The sequence below is a fragment of the Ambystoma mexicanum genome, chromosome 7q (assembly GCF_040938575.1).
Source record: "Ambystoma mexicanum isolate Mex_15411 chromosome 7q, UKY_AmexF1_1, whole genome shotgun sequence".
NCBI classification, from domain to species: Eukaryota; Metazoa; Chordata; class Amphibia; order Caudata; family Ambystomatidae; genus Ambystoma; species Ambystoma mexicanum.
In genome coordinates, this window is record NC_090941.1 from 650,482,477 (window position 1) to 650,501,082 (window position 18,606).

The following is an 18,606-nucleotide window of genomic DNA, read 5'->3' on the forward strand; positions in this document are numbered from 1 at the left end:
TCTGTTCCAGCTGGGCCCTTCAAGCTTGTCTTGTGTATGTGTTTGCTGCTTGGGGTCCTTGACTCACATATGCTACTCCTGCTTCCCTTATCCATGGGCTCGCAAGGATGGTTCGGTGTAACAGCCTATTACACAAGGGCAATGGACTGTCATATCTGTGGCATGTCTGCTGCTGTGGAACTTGTGTTAACACCCCTAGTGGGGATGATTGGGGTGAAATTGTCCACTGTTCTTCTTTGCTAGATGGGGTGTTTAATGATTTATGTGTACATTCATTGCTATGTATTGTGTAGTATGTTTCTTATCTTTAATGAACATGTGCTTGTTGCAAATCATGCCGTAGATAGTGTGTTCCACATTGTTGCTGTGAAAGACGGACTGATGGTGTGATTTCTGATGTATGTCTCTGGCATGGTCTAGTCATGTAATGCCTGAAGAGACACACACAGATGAATATTAAGCATTAATCATGTGTTTCATGCACTTTCTGCAGGGGGATGAGCCTCAAGACCACCTTTGCCAGCAGACATGGGCCATTGGACGTCTGGAATCAGGACACGTTTGGTGCTGCCAACATGCGCATGTGTGCGCAAGCAGAGGCACAGGGATTGCGATCATACATCCGAAAATTGATGACGTGTTTCAAGGGACTCCAGGCAAGGTGAGCAGCACAGGGGGGTCACAACACAGCAAACCTTCCACCTGGTCAGTTGAACATGCATGCTTATTAGAAGCACTGACGGTGAACTTGGACAAATATTGGTGTAGAAGTGCACAATACAGCTCAGATGTGTTAGTGGACTGATGGCTAGTTGATGTGAAAGTTGTCTGGGGCACCTGCAGGGGCAGTGGCACATACCCTCCGGTCCACCATGGTCCATTGAGGCACTTGTATTAGCCGTGTAGTGTTCCGAGACATGGAATGAAGCAGCTCACAGGGACAGACAGCAAGGGACAGACTCGGGTGCAGTGCATTTAATTTCCAAGTAGAAATTGATACATGCACTGGCTACTTTATTTTGGTCATGGTGGTACAGGACTTGTTCTGAAGTCAGACCTTGCTATATGCGTCTGTCTGCTTACACAGGGAACATTGCATGTTGTGTGAATCGTGACACATTGGTGTTCCATTTGCCACGCACCCACCGGTGCCTGACATACTGCATTGACTGTGTATGAACCATCACAGGGGTAATGTTACGTATGGGTATGAGGCATCCACACAAGTTTGTCTGTTTGTAGTGTATTTTGTTACTTTGGGGCATATTTGGTGTGTGTGTGTGTTTTGGGCACGCACAGATTATTAACTGTGGCTCTCTTCACAGCATTGAAATGCTCCTGTTACAGGACCTGAGAGTGTGCAGGCAGGAGGCCAGCACGCACCCCAGAGATAAGTTTCTCTTTGACTTACATTTGAGTAATTTGGTGCTATGTGCATGTGAACAAGTTTGATCTAATTGTGTATGTGTTAATGTGTGTACTACATTTTGGTGCATTCCCTACTTTCCCGTGTCAATCCTACTCCCCTCTCCTGCCCCTCATTCCGGTTATCCAGTATGCCAATGCCTGTCCCAACTGCATACCCCTGACCCTCCTTCCCCACCAGGGTCTCAGAGGCCTGTGTGAGTTAGACCTTGCAGGCACCCAGACCATGGTGGGGGTGGTTGTTTCGTGCCACTCCTGCGCCTGTACATGGGAGCTGTGACAGTAGACATCCGTTCGTGGTGCATCATTCTATGTTATGTGCCACACATGGTTCAGATCCTGTTGTGCATTGTTTTACTGTGCTATCTTGGTTGTTAACATCATTGTGGTAGTACTTGGCCTTTGTGGCGTACTGCTACTTCAAGTCATCTACTGGAGGCTGTTCTGGTTTGTTTTACTGCCTGCAGGCTATTTGCTTGGCTTCTGTGTTGTCCTGCTTTGAGTTCTGTTGGATTTTGTGCTTTTGCAAATCTAGGTGGACTCTGAGGGTGCTGGCAACTTTTTACACACAAGATGGGAGATGGTGACAAAGGGGAAGGGTGATCCTGTGGCCAGGTGGAATTCAAGGATGTCGGATGAATAACCCAGATGCAGTTGTTCAGTGGGTCGTGGTGATTTGTGAGGGAGGGGGGTGTTTTCTTGTTGATAGTTGCCTTGCCCTGCAGTGTGATGGGCACCCTGAAATTGTAATTGTGCTTTCCTATTTACATGATGTATTCTGCTGATCAATGCCTGTTCATGTGTTGTGTTTACCTTTCAGGTGTGAGGGGATAGTTGTGATTTGACATGCTGGGGTATACACATGGTGAATGTTCACATGTGATGTGCAGAGGACACTGATGGTCACTTGATTTCACATGCATATGTTGAGTGCATGTCCCTACTGACCCACACACTCGCACTATGATCCACTAAATGTACAACCACCCTTCCATGTCCACGTGTACATTCTGTTTGCCTTCTGGTGCCCACTGTGTCCCTGCAGCACATGTTCTATGACCATTTGTGGATCCTGTACATGCCTATTTTGTTTTTTTTATGTAGTTTGTCGCTTAGATGTGATGCTCAGGGTGTGCATCACACACAATGGCTGTTCACTGTGCTGTGCGCTGAGCAGTGTGTTGCAGGAGGTGGACACGGCACACAGTAGCTGCAGTGTTGATTTTGCAATGCACATTGTGCATGTGGACAGGCATTCATTGTTATGTTTAAAATACAACTTTTGGAATGCATTTGGGTATGACTTATTTTGGGTGGGAGGTTGTTGGTCAGTCATTTCATCTGATTCCATGTCAGGCATCATTGCCTGGTGCCCATTTACATTTTTCACATGGCAATGTGTACCTTTTTGGTACTGTGTTGGTGTATGGCTATTGCTTGCCATGTCATGTTGTGGTTTGGGAGGGTTTGAGTGACATACCAGTGATAGTCATGTCCAGTTTTGCAGGTCTGGTTGATTCACACCTTGCATGTGTGCCTTTTGGTCACACAGGATTGCTTGTGTTTAAGTAGCTAGGGATGCACACAATGTGGCAATTCCATGGCAACAATCCCAGGGCGGTAAGGTTGTGACAGTTGACTATCTCTTTGTCATCATCGATTGTCACCTGGTATGTGCCAGGCCTCTGTGCACTCCACAGGGTTGGGAGTTTAGGTGAAAAATCTGGCCACAAGCTGGGTCCGGGCTTCCTCGCCACGTGCCCTATCCCCTCCCATGGGCAGCGCCTGTGCCTGTGGTTGGGGATATGGGGGCACCACCATGTCCACCGGTATGCCCTGCCGTGTTGCAACATTGTGCAGGACACATGCTGCCACAATGATCCTCCACACTACTGGGGGTGCATAGAGTAGCTGCCGGCCAGCGCGGTCAAGGGAGCGAAAGCGTGACTTGAGCACTCCGAATGTGCGCTCCACTATGGCCCTGGTTGCAATATGGGCCGCGTTGTATTTTACCTGGGGTGGTGTGGTGGGGTTCCGGATTGGCGTCATCATGTGGTTGCTCAGAGGGTAGGCATTGTCCCCTGGAGAGGTGATAATGGTAGTGATTATTGGGGTTTGTGTATTTGTGTGTGTGTGTGACATGCATGCATGTGCATGGGCATTTTTACTCACTTAGGAGCCATGTGTCGCCATGCTGCCCAGCTTCCAGGGCCCGGCTCAGGGCGGACATTCTGTATATGAAACTGTCATGGGTGGAGCTAGGGTAGTTTGCATAGACAGAGGTGACGATTCCCTTTGCATCGCATACCACCTGTACATTGATGGAATGCCAGTGCTTGCGGTTTCGGTAGATGTGCTCAGTGGCCCTAGGTGGACGTAGGGCCACATGGGTGCAATCTATGGCACCGAGCACTTTGGGGAAGTGGGCCACCCTGTAAAAGTCCTGAACAACGGCCTGCCTTTCTGCGGGTATTCTGGGCATGTATATGTGCCTGCGGACTGAGGGGCGCGCTGTCATGATTGCCAATACCTGGTGTAGGCAGCATGACTGCGTGGCCTGTGAGATCACCCCACTATGGCAGTAGTCCGCTGAAAAGACCCAGTGGCCAAAAAATGCAGGGCATTGAGCACCTTCTCCAAGGGGCTCAATGCTTGGGAGCAGAGGGTGGGGGGTGTTAGGTCATCTTCCCACTCCCTGACCAGGTCTAGGCTGATATGGGGTGGAAACCTATACCTGCCATAGACCTGGTCGTCAGGCATCCCAAAAAGGCTTGTCCGTGGTGAAAAAATGTGTGCCCTGGTTATTCTCCTCCTCCTGCGGTGTCCCACGATCAGTGCTGTGACAAATGGGGCATTCATCGTAGCTGTATATACGTGTTTGTTGTTTGCGCGTACTTTTATGCTGTGCGCGGGGACACTTCTGCCTGCCTTCGTGTGGCGGACACGTTGACGCCTGTGCGCGTCTTTTGCCGTGCACGGGTTTCCCATATTCGAATCCATGAATGCGGGTTGTTCGCATGCGTGTGGGCGTTCCGTGTAGTTCCCTGCAGTACTTCACCAGTTACGCCTTCTTTTTCACGCGTTATTCCCCATTCCGCGTTTACGCCCACTGTTCCGCCCACTTTTGTTGTGTGCGCTGCGCTATGTGCGCTTTTGCTGTGCGCGAATCACACGCCGTTGGATGACATGTGTGCCCGCGTGTGCCATGCACGGATTTGGCACACAACCAGTGGGAAAGTACCGCAGCGCCTTCCTTGAATCGCACGCGTGCACGTGCACTTCCTTTCTCACGCTTGCGCCACCTTGCACCTACTTGCGCTGGGATTTTCGGCGCACGTTTGTTCCATGAATCGGCCCCATAAGAAATAGGTGACTTACAAAGGTGACATTAGCCTAAGGGATGGTGGGGAGGGGTTAAGGGGGAACTGATCAAACTAAAGAAGAGTACTGTACAAACATACAAAATTACATTATTATATTATGATGTTGACCAAGTCATGAATTTTGATAAAATGGGATCACACACGCCATCATGTACTCCCTGGTAAGGTGGCAAATAATTGATGTTGTTCTGGGGAAGGCAATATTTAGTCTAGATTCTAGGGGATGAAACTAAGGTGAACAATTTGCATGTTAGCGAGCGCGTGGATGGCAATGAGGTGCAGTGGCAAGGTAGATATCCTGGGACTTCAGTTAGGTAAGTATAATGACATGGGGAACTAGGGAATGTATGTACTTTTAAGGGTTTTTATATTTTTATTGTAGGACTATCTTTAATACCTTTGGAATTGTGGGTCTCATGTGTTTGTTGCAGTTCACCCTAGTTGGGACAACGATGACCTAGGTCACATTATATTTAAAATACATGCACAAGTTAGAGTGTCACAGGAGATGTTGTGTACTGAGCTCCCATCTTGGTCTCCCAATAGAGCACAGGGGCTTTATCAGTCAGGCCGTGTCATCAGAGCATCACAGCCTGTGCATGGCGAGTTCACTGGGTTACATGTCTTTATAACGACACATTTTATGGAGGATGCACATATTCCGAAAATGTTACCCCGCCCAAAACCCGCTTCACACCCCTAAAGCCACCCCAAACGTTTCTCCTCCAAGATTTAACCGTAAATCCCACCCCCACATACATTTTAGTTATAGTTTTCGTTATAAAAGTTTCGTTATATGTGCATGTCTATATAAAAGTTTTGTTATAAAGACTGTATACCGGTTCACTGCGGGCATGATGCATGTATCGGGTTTTAGCACAATTTAGTTATTTGATCCTGTAGTGTCTCGGTCTTGGGTCATCATCAAAGTCCATAACCCTTTGATCTTTGAGGAATGGCAAGGAGATCTTTTTGGTGGTATTGGGATACTTAACTTCTTGTTTTGGTCAGGGCAGCGGTCAGTAATGGTGAGTTACCAGAGGATTTATAGGAATCACCATTAATGATCATGTCAGGGATCTCTTGATCTGAAGTGGTGGCATGATCTTCATGGAATGCTTTGGTGAATTTGTCATCAGTACTGGACTGCACCAGGGATTCAGGGGACTCAATGTATGTACAACGATGGGCAACTAGCTTACTGAACTGCAATGCATTCCAAGTCATTGGGACTCAGGGGTTCTTGGCTGTTACCATTGTTCCTTCCCTTTGAGTGACCATCAGTGTAGTCGTCTCAAAAGGAAAGCTGGGTTTTCCTTAATCTGTTCTCTAGCAGAACTTGACCTCCCAAGTTATATGGTCAATGCTTTCGTCATGTCATTTGGTGGTCTTTTGTATGTTATTGTTCCTCCTTCTATGCATCTATCCTTTTCTGTCCTTCTAACCATGGTCACTGGTTTGGCTGAGTTCCAGGAGATGTAAGCTGGGATGGTCGATGTGAAAGGAAAGCCTCCCGGGTGCTGCCCGTATATGAATGGAGGGTAATTCTATGGTTGCTCAAATTCTAGTTCCCATCCACTCTTGCATGCTATTCAGATCATCTCACTGAGGTTTATCACAAACACCTCAGCATTTCTGTTGGCTTGTGGCCAGCATGGGGTGATGCAGTGTGCTTGACACTAAGCTGATCTAGGTTGCTTTGTTATTCAGTGGCAAGGGACGTGGCTTATTGTCTGTTTTAATTACGATGGGAAGGCTGTGAGTTAACATCTTTTTAGGTTTTAGGATCATGGACTTCACACTGGTGTAATCCATTGGCACTACCTCTGAGAAGTTGTCTATGACTGCTAGCTGGTGGGTACCCACCACAGACAACCAATGACTGCACTGATTTTGTCCTATGGTTTGCATACTCTCTCCTGAGTGTTTATAGACAGAGGACAGTCTGTGCGGGCAATTGGCCTGGCATGGAATGCAATTTCCAATGATCTCTTCCGCAAGCTAGTCGACTCCTTGCAACTACATCTTGTCTCACAGATGTGCTTTGCACTTAAGGAACCCATGGTGTAATATGTATGCCAATAACATGACCCTACTGGTCAGGGAAACTGGGGCATATATCTTTGTCCCTCTTGGCAGCAAACCCTCCTCTGATCTTCATAGTTCCTTGTGAATGGGGCAATGGCAGAAGGTGCAGCTCAGACTTGGGATCAGGGTTTGCCTCCGACTTGACCCACAGTTGCTAGAATAACTTAGAGGTGCTCGTCTTTTCCAGTCTCTTTCTGGATTCCATCCAGTTATAGCGCCTTGAGAAGCACTATCTATGTCACCTTGGGCTTGTGCACCTTGGTGCCTTCAGCTATTTGCACCAATTGGTGTTTGCCGTCTTGGATGGTGAAACAAAGAATCTGAGGAGTAGATAGCGACTGCAAAGCATTCCAGTTTGAGGCTGTACCATACAGGGCTTCTCAATCCTGGCTGGGGTCGGGTGGAGTTCCCGGAAAAATTAGGAAGTGTAACTTGTGATCTGTGAGGATTTTGAAGCGCTGTCCCTAGGCGTACAAATGTAAGTTATGTTATGTTATGCTGTGACGCTTATATAGTGTGCCAAGTCACCACCTTAGTGGTCTCAGAGGACTCAGGCTTCTCTGGAAGTTGCAATACTGTGCACCCGCTTGTGGTATCTAGACCGTACTCTATGGGGAGATGGAGCAGAGTGAAAGTATGAGAGGTGGAGAAAAAGGAGTGCAAGTGCACCAACACAAGAGGAAGGTGGTATGTTTGTGATAGTTTGGGTGCTTGTAAATCAAGTAATCATGTAGCTTTGTTCAGTAGTACAGAAAGTAAAAAGATGCATTTGATGTGAATGTAGTTAATGAGACTGGTAACCAAAGGCGATTTTCAAAGTGCCATTGGTAATTAATAGCACATACTCCTAGGCTGTGTGATGGAACATTGAAGTCTGATGGCTTTTTAGCCAATGGTTGCCTTGCATTTTCCACAGGGCACACTCCATGAAATAACTCTGGTAATGCCGAGCTTAGAGGTCAGGAGGGCCCCAGTCAAGAGTACACTCTGTGCAAGATGAATATTGATGGGAAACAAAAGATATGGGAATGGCCAACTGGGCCGGATGGAAAGCCTGGAGCTCCAGCGCGTATGCCATATTGGGCGTAAATTACATCTTCAGTACCAGGAAGCTCGCCCGACTTTGCCGGGTGTCCAAACTTCACACGTAAGCTGGCAAGCAATTCTTTTGTCTTTGAAAGTGCTTGCAGAAGGTAAATCATTCGAAGTCTGGGAGTTGGCCCTTGTGAGGACAAGCATGTTACTTAGGACGGAAGTGCAGGACAGGTTGGGCATTCTTCAATGTCCCCCTCACAGCATGTGCAAGTTGTGAGAAGTGCTGGCGAGAGATGTACCAGCACAACGGGTGAGGAGATGGGACAAACCTATGCATGTTTGCACATACTCCCAGGACCTAGCAATGTCCTGTGTTTTACACCTTTCAGGCAAACAGTGGCAGACGGCAATTCGGATTCAGTTCACTTGGAAGGGGCTATTTATTGAAAATTTCTGGTTCACAGCAAGCATACTGACCTGGTTTAGGTTGACTACTGCGAATCCATTTCTCGATTCTTTCACAAATAAATCCATTTCTCGATTCTTTCACAAATAAATGCGGGGCGGGGGGTCGTAGCACCCACCTTAGTGCCCCTAAATTAATTACTTCCCTAAACGCACCCCCCAAATAAATATGCAGCAAAATTTGGGCAAAAATCTGCAACAAATTCTCTTGCAACCAAATTGGTCGCGCAGTAATCTACCACTCCCACTGACCTCACACATCAAGTATACAAAAGGAAGCAGGTGCTGATTGAAACAGGCACCTGATTAGATCAGGTCCAATACCTTAGCTGGAGATAAGCTTGGTGCAATTCAACGAATGAAAAACATAGAGCAAGTTTGGAAGGCCAAAGGAAAGACATAGGCAAAATGGTTCCTAAGGAGACAGGGAGTAATGGTGACTTCAGGGATCATGGATGCGGCACATGAAACATTGGGATGCAAACAAAACGAATGCCCTTTTCCCTTCCAGTTCAAAACAGGGAGTGGCTGCAAATTGTAATTTAAAAGGTTGAAAGCACCATGTTGAATTGGGCTGCCAGTGCATCTTGGAAGGGGGGTGTCATCTTGGAACGGCACAGAAAACAAGCACGTCTGTACCGTTTTGGCAAACTTTTGGAGTAAAGGAACATGTGCAAGGCCTCCTCGCCATGGAAAATTGGTATGTGCATGGAAGTGGGGCTACTTTCCCACATTGCAGCACAGTAGAAGAGAGCATGTGTGTGTTACCCAATATGCAGGCCCTTCCAAGCTCCAGCACTTGAGTAGGCACACAACTGCCATGGTAGCACCACTGCAGTTGTAACCCGAATTGTTGAATGATGCCTAGAGAGGAAACCAAGGCACTTGGAAAGGGACTGCATTTAAACCCTGGAGGCAAGAGCAAACCTGTGTCCAGTGTTTTTACTACATCTGTCAGCAGCCTTTGACACTGTCGACCACTCCATCCTGGTCTCCTGGCTGGCCTCTCCGGACCCGTCCTGGCATGGTTCACCTCCTTTCTGCCTGAGAGGAGCCAGTCTCTACTGCTCGCACCTTTTCTTTCGTCAGCACGTGTTCTCACTTGTGTTCCGCAGGGCTCTACCTTGTCCCCTATGCTCTTTAACATCTACGTTCAGTCGCTAGTGCACCTCATCCGCTCCCATGGGTTCAGGTGCTCCACCTACACCGACGACACTCAGGTACTAGTCAGATTGGATCGAGCAGAGTGGTGGTCGGGGCTGTGTGTGTGCCTTTCTGCAGTGGGAAAGTAGATTAATGCGAACTGGCTTAAACTGAATGGGGACAAGAGGGAAGTCCTGGTGGTGGGTTCTTCTTCTGGATCTTCTCTGGACCCCTTCCTTCTGGCCTCCCACACTCAGTGAACTTACCGTCCCTGTGACGGTTGTTAGAAAGTTGGGGGTGGTGCTCTCATCTTCACTTTCCATGGACCCACAGGTTGGTGCAGTATGTAAGGTGGGGCACTTTCTTTTGAGAGTCTTGCGGAAAGTGCTCCCTTTCCTTCCTCCCAACCTGCGGCCGAATGTAGTGGCTGCATTAACTAGTCGTATACACTACTGTAATGCCCTGCACCTGGCTCAACCTTTGGGTACTATTCATTGCTTGCAGCTACTGCAAAATGTAGCAGCTAGAGTAAATACTGACTCTCTTTATAGAGCCCACATTAGTCCTGTGCTACGGGCCCTGCACTGGCTTCCGGTAGCCCAAAGAATACAATTCAAATCCCTTTGCCTGGTCCACCGGGCCCTGCAAGGGCAGGGGGAGGAATACCTTAGGGAACAATTCCACCGCTATATCCTGGGTCAGTCACTTCGCCCTAGCGAGGCCAACCTTTTGGTCATTCCCAAAATTCATCTCTCCTGGATGGGAGGCTGTGCCTTCTCATTTGCGGCCGACAAATTGTGGAATTAAATACTGGTGACGGTGAGAAAAATGGAAAATCGTCTCCTCTTCCGGCAGGCTTTGAAAACCTTTCTGTTTAGCCTCCTTTTTGTGCTGTGATCTTGTCATTCTCACGCCAAGATGCGCTTTGGGTGAATGTGCACGTTAAGTAAATAATTCCACATTTCCATTGCTCCAGATGGAGACCCTCCTAAGGGATATAACTCCTTCTCCCAACCTACAGAAATGGTCATTCTCCCGGAGAGCGTCTGCCCTTTCCCGAAGGTTTCAAACTGCACTATCCTGCAGAGGCTTGCTTGCCCTTGGCTCCAGTGTGGATTAACAATGAATGATGTAATGCCCTGAAGAATCTTTTAATACAAAATAACACCTGGATTGCCACTCATGGACTTGTTCTCCCTCATTCAGCTTGAAATATGTTAGTCGTATACCTCTGAGCTCGATTCATCCTATGAGCTGCAAACTTAGAATACATATGAGCTGCTATAAATTGAAAATGTGTGACTCATATTTGATTTTGGCACATGAAGACTTTGTATTGCAGTGTCCACCAGAAGCACACCCAATGCTTTTTCATTTATTTATTTTCACTATAGCATATTAATGAGTACCTGGTGCTCAAATCAACATTATCTTCCTAATAAAGGTAGGGATTTTCTTTGGATTGAAGACTCGTGGAGCATGCAACAAGAGGCATAACCAGCTCTACAGATATAGGCCCTCATTACAGGTTGGCCAGTCAGAAAGAAAAGTGCTGGTATTTCCGTATAAACAGCACTTTTCCAGACTGGCAATTTAGAAGGCCCTCATTACGAGTGAGCTGGTCTGGAATTAAGGTGCAGGTAACAACGTTACCAGTGCCTTTTACGGCTCGCCTCACTCCGAGTCTGCTGGTAGGGGCTCCACGGGAATGGGAACTTACCATTCTGCCTCCGCCGCCCGTAATATTCCCGTATCACCGGATATCAGGAAGCGGAAACGGTAAGTTAAGGTTGCCGGTAGACCATCGGTACTGCTGGCAACCTCGTAATGAGGCGCCAAGTTTGCTAGTGGGATTTACCTGATTCACCTCCAGCAAAGAGCTGGAGATAAATCTGCCCCCCACCAGCAAAAATCAGCCAGTAATATTGGCACCAGTATTTCCGGTGTTGGTAATACCAGCAATCCCCTCCATGGAGTCCTATGGTACTACATACAATGGGGATTTACCGGTATTCCCGCCGCCTGTGATATCCCAGTGATTCTGGGATATCAGGTGATGGGAAAGTTAATACCATTAGCAGGTATCCTGGCGGAATTACTGGCGGGATAACAGCAAACTTGTAATGACCCCCATAGTGTTACCAGGCACTTTTACCAGACACTATTTTGGCATACCAGCCACTTTTGCCAGCTACTGTACAGGTTTATAAGCCACTTTTACTCCCTAAAGGCAGGCAAATACTCCCAACAGTAAACCAAGGGAGTAAAAGTAAACCCAACCAGAACATTGCAAACCAGCTGTTAATAGGAACCAGCTTCCACCCACACAGATCTACGGTTATGTTCATATCAGGGGTGCTATCAAAGCAGTGCCACAGGAAGGAGCTCCAATATGGCTGTCTGATCCAAAGAGGAACTTTAACTAGAATTGATAGGCACAAAGTCTAGATAACAACGCTATATGTGTTTTTGCATTAAAATACATATTTAGTCACTTAAATAATACCATTGTTGGAAATTACTTTTTTATTCCCTAAAAATCATGTTACTCCCAAGGGCAAAAAATAGGAGGTAACAAACTTGCACTTCAAAATCTTATCTGGAGCCCTGAGTGTAACAGAGAACCTTGCAGGCCCTGCTTATCAGTGGGCTGCGTCCTACTCCGCGGACCCCACATTTGCTGAAGAGCTGTGCATGGCTGTTGGGTGGCGGAGATCTCAAAGGGCCCTCACTGCATTTAGCTTTCTGTAATGGTGCTCGATGCAACACTAACAACTAAATGACTTACATTTGCCTACTGGCATGCCCAAGTGCAGAAGCATGGCTAGGGGGGGGGCGAGGGGGCTATATCTCCGGGTCTTTTGGTTGTAGCCCTGGATAGAAGCTTAGGGCCTACAGCCAAAAGGCCGGGTAGCCCCGAGACCCGACAGTGCCGACATTAGCGTAGCCCCGGATCTTTTCTAGACCTGGCAACACCCCTGCCCAAGTACCAAATCAAATGACTGCAAACAGCTATTTCTGCTTTCATGGCACAAAATGAGTACAGGGAAGAAAATCATTTTTCGAAAAAAAAGACGTTTTCTGTGAAACTATTTCTGAACCGTGGCACGTGCATAATATAGGTTTTCCGCTGCAGAAGTGAGGTTCCATGTGTGGGCTGTGCACTTCATCTTTTGATGGCGCTTATTAAAGAGCATTTGCCAGCGAGGTGAGTGGAACGCTGCGCGTGGACTGACGCACGGCGTGATTCATTGCTGAAATAGAAAGCGTCAGGGGCTGTCAATCCATCAGGCCCAGGTGGCAAGTGATGAAACGCTTTTATTAATGCCTGGCTTGCTCTTCATTAAGAACCCGTGCAGCAGGCCCTGGACCCACCGTGAAGAGGACCATTCTATCTCTCTGCTGTCATTTGCCAAATAAGCTAAGCATGGGGTCTCCAGGTAATATGAGGAACTAAGCTAAATATATAGCATTTCTGGAGTGTTTTAAGCAGGCCTAAGAACCTGATTCACAGAACGTTTTCCTATTGGGTTTCGCCATTATAAAACGCTTCTGTGAATCAGGCCCTAGGTCTCTTATTGTGTGTTTTATTTGGATATTAAAGAGCAAGATACATTGAGTTAAATTCACAAAGAATCATGAATCGGAAGAAAACGCATGAGATACCTCTTTTTTTTAGCAAAATTCTCATTCTCATTGCTCAGGGTCTATGGATCAGCAAAATAAAACACTTCCTGGTCACTTTAATAAAAAAGTGTTGTAAGGTCGACACTAATGCATCCATTTTGTTCCAGCACCCATAGGTTCTGGGAGTGCAAGCTAGCCCCATGGGCCTTAAAGAGCTCATCATAGAGAATTCAGATAAATTAATTTCTGCCCCTTCCCCCCACCCCCTCTTCGCTGCAGCAGGATCTACAGGAGGATGTTGGCTGCCGACGCATGAAGCATTACTGCTATCGTTTCCTATGGCATCCATTCGGGCACTGGTTTAGATGCAGGAAATGAGTGGACATTGAACCCTCGCTCTTGCAGAATGTACCGCTTCGTTCATTGTTCAGAGTTTTACCTAAAAGGTAAGGTGCAGTCTCACTAACATGATTGACTGCAGCTGTTCTGAAAATGGCTAAAATCTTACTGCACCCCTCTCACTGCCTGACTATGCGCTCCTGCAGGAAGGTGTGGGGCTACAGTGCTAAAAACTGATCGCAAATTGATGATGTGGCCCCGATGGTTGGGGAAAGCAAGCTGGCAAATAATTAATCTTGGGCCAACAATTCCATGATCCCCTCTAAAATACTGCAGAAAAACTACTTCCTCTTTTTAGACAAGATGATGGGACTTCTTAGATACGAGAGGTTGACTAAACTTGCACCACGTAACACGGGGCCTCATGTACCTTCTTCAGGACATTCTTATTAAAGCTGCCGACCGAAACAATGATAGTCGTCCTCACAAGTGTGCTTCTCGCTGAAAGGATAGCATGATTTTAGCGGTCTCCAGACAAACGTCTCTGGGGATAAGAATTGGATTGTCGCCAAGACATCAGGAGCTGGTTGCAGAAGAAGTAGTCCAATCCAGTGCAATGTAGTTGTTTGTGCCAAACGGAATTATAAACAGCAAATTAAACAATAAAACAATATTCATCTTGTACAAATTATTAATATGCCGGCTTTAAAAGATCAATGACTATATAAAAGCTAATTTACACAATAGCAACACTTAACATATGTGTGAGATGGGCAAGAACAAGATAAAAGGAAGAGGAACAAAAAACAAATAAAGCTGCCTTCACAATCATGCTCTTCAAACGGTTGGACACTGCCAGATGTGAGATATGTCTGTGGCATCCATGTTTCAACCTTAAAGAGGCAAGAATAGAAATCACTGTGGGGCTCGCCGTTGAGTACACTCAAATAAAAGCTACATTCAGGTGGGTACTACTAGCCATCCGCAAGAGGGGCCAAATAGTATTCCACATGAGGTGGCTGTAGGGGCTACTAAAGAAAATAGGCCACAGACCCCTGGGCCAGAAGTAACAATATGGAGACAATGAGATTCTTAAGTTGAGAAGTGTTTCACAAGTCAGCGCTTGGGGATGAATCTCAGTGCCGTTTAAACATTTCCCCTGCGTCTCTGATTGGTTTTGTGGCAAAAAGAAAGACACCAGTGTGGACTGAGCCTTACACAAATCCTGATTGTCAGATTTAGAGGGAGGCTACCTGGATGAAATGTTTCATGCCACATGCAAATATTCAGAAGCCAAATGTCATCCAGATATGGCTCCTTTCTCCCTTGACAATTCAGATAGAAATACATGCTTAGTTTAAGACTAGGGCAGGTAGACTGAAAATAACCACAGTGACTGCCTCCCAGTATGACGCTTTGATAGTTTCAAGTCGGAGACAGGAATTGAGTTGGGAGATTACCAAAATCTGTCTAGACACAAAACTACTAACAGGCTTCTTATGAGCTTAAACAAGATCAAAAGTACAGCAATCTCTCAGAGCTAAAATTTCTGGCAAGTGGACTTTAAAAACGGAGTCCCCTCCAGACCACAGATTTTGACCTACAAAAGGATGGGTCTGAGTGCCACCACCTTACTAATTTACTGTTGTAAATGGCACCTGCATTAGACGTGATCTTATGAGCCTCTTTTGGCACCGATACAGAATTCCCCGCAAATCTTAGATTGAAGTGCAAGATGACCCCACCCACCTTCTTCAGAGTAAGCCCGCTCTTCTCAAGCTGTGGCTTCCAAGAATCCTAAGGAATTGTGCGATTCACTGAGTATCCCCACTACAGCTATCCTATGTCTGACAACCTTCTTTACCCCCGGAGCATCATCTTGGTCTTTGAGCTATTGATTATAAGGTACTTGACTGTACCGAATCGCTCAAAGTTGTACATCTGCATTATTGGGTCCTTTTCTGTGTAAGGGTACAGCAAACAGGGGGAAGGAACCTTCACAGTGCTCATCCTTTTACACCCACCCACAAATCTATGTATCTAAATCAGTAATAATTAGTTCGAACAGAGTAGGGTCCAGGATGCACCCCTGTCGCAATGGGGAACTCCTTTGTAACCTTCCCTTATGGCCGTACCGTCCCTTTAGTAGTCCTGTGGATGGCACAAATAACAGACACAAGGGCCCACTCCATCCCCCCAGACTTTGGACTCCAATATTTCTTCAAAGAATCCTACTCCTGCTCAAATGCTACAAAATGCAATCTGAGAAATGACTCCTCATGCTGGATATGTTACTCCACAAACATAATCTGAGGATTGATCCTTCATGTTGGATATGTTTTAGACTTAAACTGGCTATTTGCGCACATTCATAGAGTGTAGACTGTATCAAGCAAGTGGTATGAAATTAAATCTTGCATGGAAATGGTCCCCAATATTCAAGTGACCCTGTCCATTATCCAAAGGATTCTCATTTGCCTGTATGATCTTCTCCTCAAGGACAAAATCTTAGAAAATTGGATTGCAAAAACATTGCCCATTTCCAGACACATTATCCTGACAGATTGGAAGTATCCTTGTGTGCTGAAAGTAGGAACCAATTCATTATCTAACCACTTTGGTCACTTTAGGAAATTATATGGTATGATATGATAAGTAATTTATAACGTGCCTGTACACAAGTGTTTCTAGGCGCGACAAGACAAGGGAGGGAAGACAGAGGGAGGACAAGACAAATGATCTTACTAGGCATTGTGTCATTCTGATCATTCAAGTGTGAAAATGAGAAGTGCAAGAGGAAAGGGAGGGGGAAGTGCAAGGGAAAGGGGAGTCGAAAACGGTGCAGAAATACTCTGAGTAAGTGCAGCCAGGACAGTGCTGCTCTGGGTAGTGCAAGGAGTACAAGGCAGTATAGGGTTAGAGTTACAGCCCCTAAGTGCGTGGTAGGCCCAGAGGCAATGCAAGGGTGACTGATCAAGAAAGTGCCTGGTACCCAGTAAGACTCTGAGGGTAACCAAGCAACAAGGCGGTACAGCAGACAGGTCGGTCAGGTAGGCCAGCGGGGGAGAGAGAGAAAAAAATCAGAGGACAAGAGGACATTTTTTAGCTGATTTCGGAACTTCAGGTGGTCCGGCTCAAGTCTGAGAGGGGCACGGAGGCCATTCCAAAGGGAGAGAGATCTACCCCCCACTCTCTGCCTGGAGAAGTGTCTAACCCTTAGAGAGTTGGAGGTAGCTGGGTGAAGGGTTCGACAAGGAAGGTATTTTGGAAAGCCACATATAGTTTAAAGGCACATATAGTAAAAACTCCTAGAGGTGCTATACAAAATATCGAATACATATCTTGTCTGGCATGGTGATTGCATGCCATCCCAATTAACCCACATCTACCAATATTTTCTCATTGTGATCTCCATGGCTCAGTAATATTCCACACATCTTCTTAATATACATTGTGATTATCTTTTCCTGTCATTGGTTTAACATTATTTTTAAATGCTTCTTTGGGTCCGTTAATGAGGAACAAAACAAGCCCCAAAGCTTAATGCACTGTGCATGTTCTGAAACATTTTCTTTTGCATATTTGGGAGGCTCAGACCAGTGCGTAGGGCCAATAAAGTTTACAAAAGTGCTTATACATATATAACTCACTCACTCACACGCTCACTAATTATTCTCATTGTATGTGTCTATTAAACACTTTATGAATCATTTTTTTTGCAATTTGCACTGAACGTAATGCCCAAATCTCCAGAAACGTGTCAATGTACAAAGAATATAAGAAAATAGGTGAGATAAAATTATTTCTACAGTATCACACAATTTGATTGTGCGGTAAAAATTGAATTTTAACCCAGATCCCCAGGCCCCATAGTACTCTCAAGTGTTACACTAGTTTACAATGCTTTGTGCACAGTTGTCTATCAAGAGCTCAATAATTTCTCTGTGTTCGATACCGCTGACTTGTAAAATATTGAATGAGATGTCAACAGCACATTATATGAGACATGTTCATAAACATATCAGGCTAAACTAGCATGACTGAATCTAAAGCCAATGACTATTGTGATGAATCACAGGATTCTGTCACTTCTCCCCAAGTGGGAGCCTTTCCTTGTGAGGCTAGGGCAGTGCACCCACTACGCAACATTCTCCTTAGCGGTAGAGGCAAGCGGTACCTGACTGGGAGAGACTCCCTCTTTAGGAACAAGGACGTTCCAGTGAGGCACTCCTTTAGTCAAAGATCACTACACCCTCTTCAATAAGATGCCATGAAGGAAGACACGAAGAACAAATGAAAAGTTGCTATTGTCAACCAAGTGTACCATTAACCTCTATGAGAGAAGTCTTAAAATACCACCTATGTTGTAACTATTCTTGAATCACTACTTGCACGTTCTTTGTATGACTGTAACAAATTGTAATCCTTTTTCTCATGTAACCACCTTTGGTTTGCAACCAGTGTAACCACCAGGGTTTGGTGCACTTTACAAATGTCTAAATAAATAAAATAAATAAATACAAATATATAAAAGAAACTGGGACGAAGAAGATCATTCGAACCATATTGAATGTGAATCCGAAAGGAAAGAAGGACTTGTACGATATGCCAGGGATGCCCCATGAGTACGTCACAAAACATATGTAGACAAATGTAGACGAATCCAGGGGATGAACAACAGCAATCCCATTAGAGGGGAACTATTGACCATTCCTCAATTATAACAATGGTTACAATTAAACAGTATATTCTGACAAAAAAACGACACAAATTTATATGAAAACAAGTATATTGTTATAGGCGTTTATATACATATATATGTCACTTACTAACCCCACCTCTGGATATAATACCACACCAAAAAAGTAATTTTTTATGTATATGTGCATTGTGGAAAGTGCACATGTATTTTGAATTTTGATGAATGTTTTTAGTAATATATGTGATGTTTTGAATAAAAATTTAGCTTTAAAAAATCGTTGTTGAATTTGGCTATGAGACACATGTTGGGAGTAAGAAACCAACTTTTTTGTAAAGGCCCGTCTGGTTCACAGTTGAATGAGAGAGGGGTAGTTGATTTGTTGTTCTATATCTTTCCTGC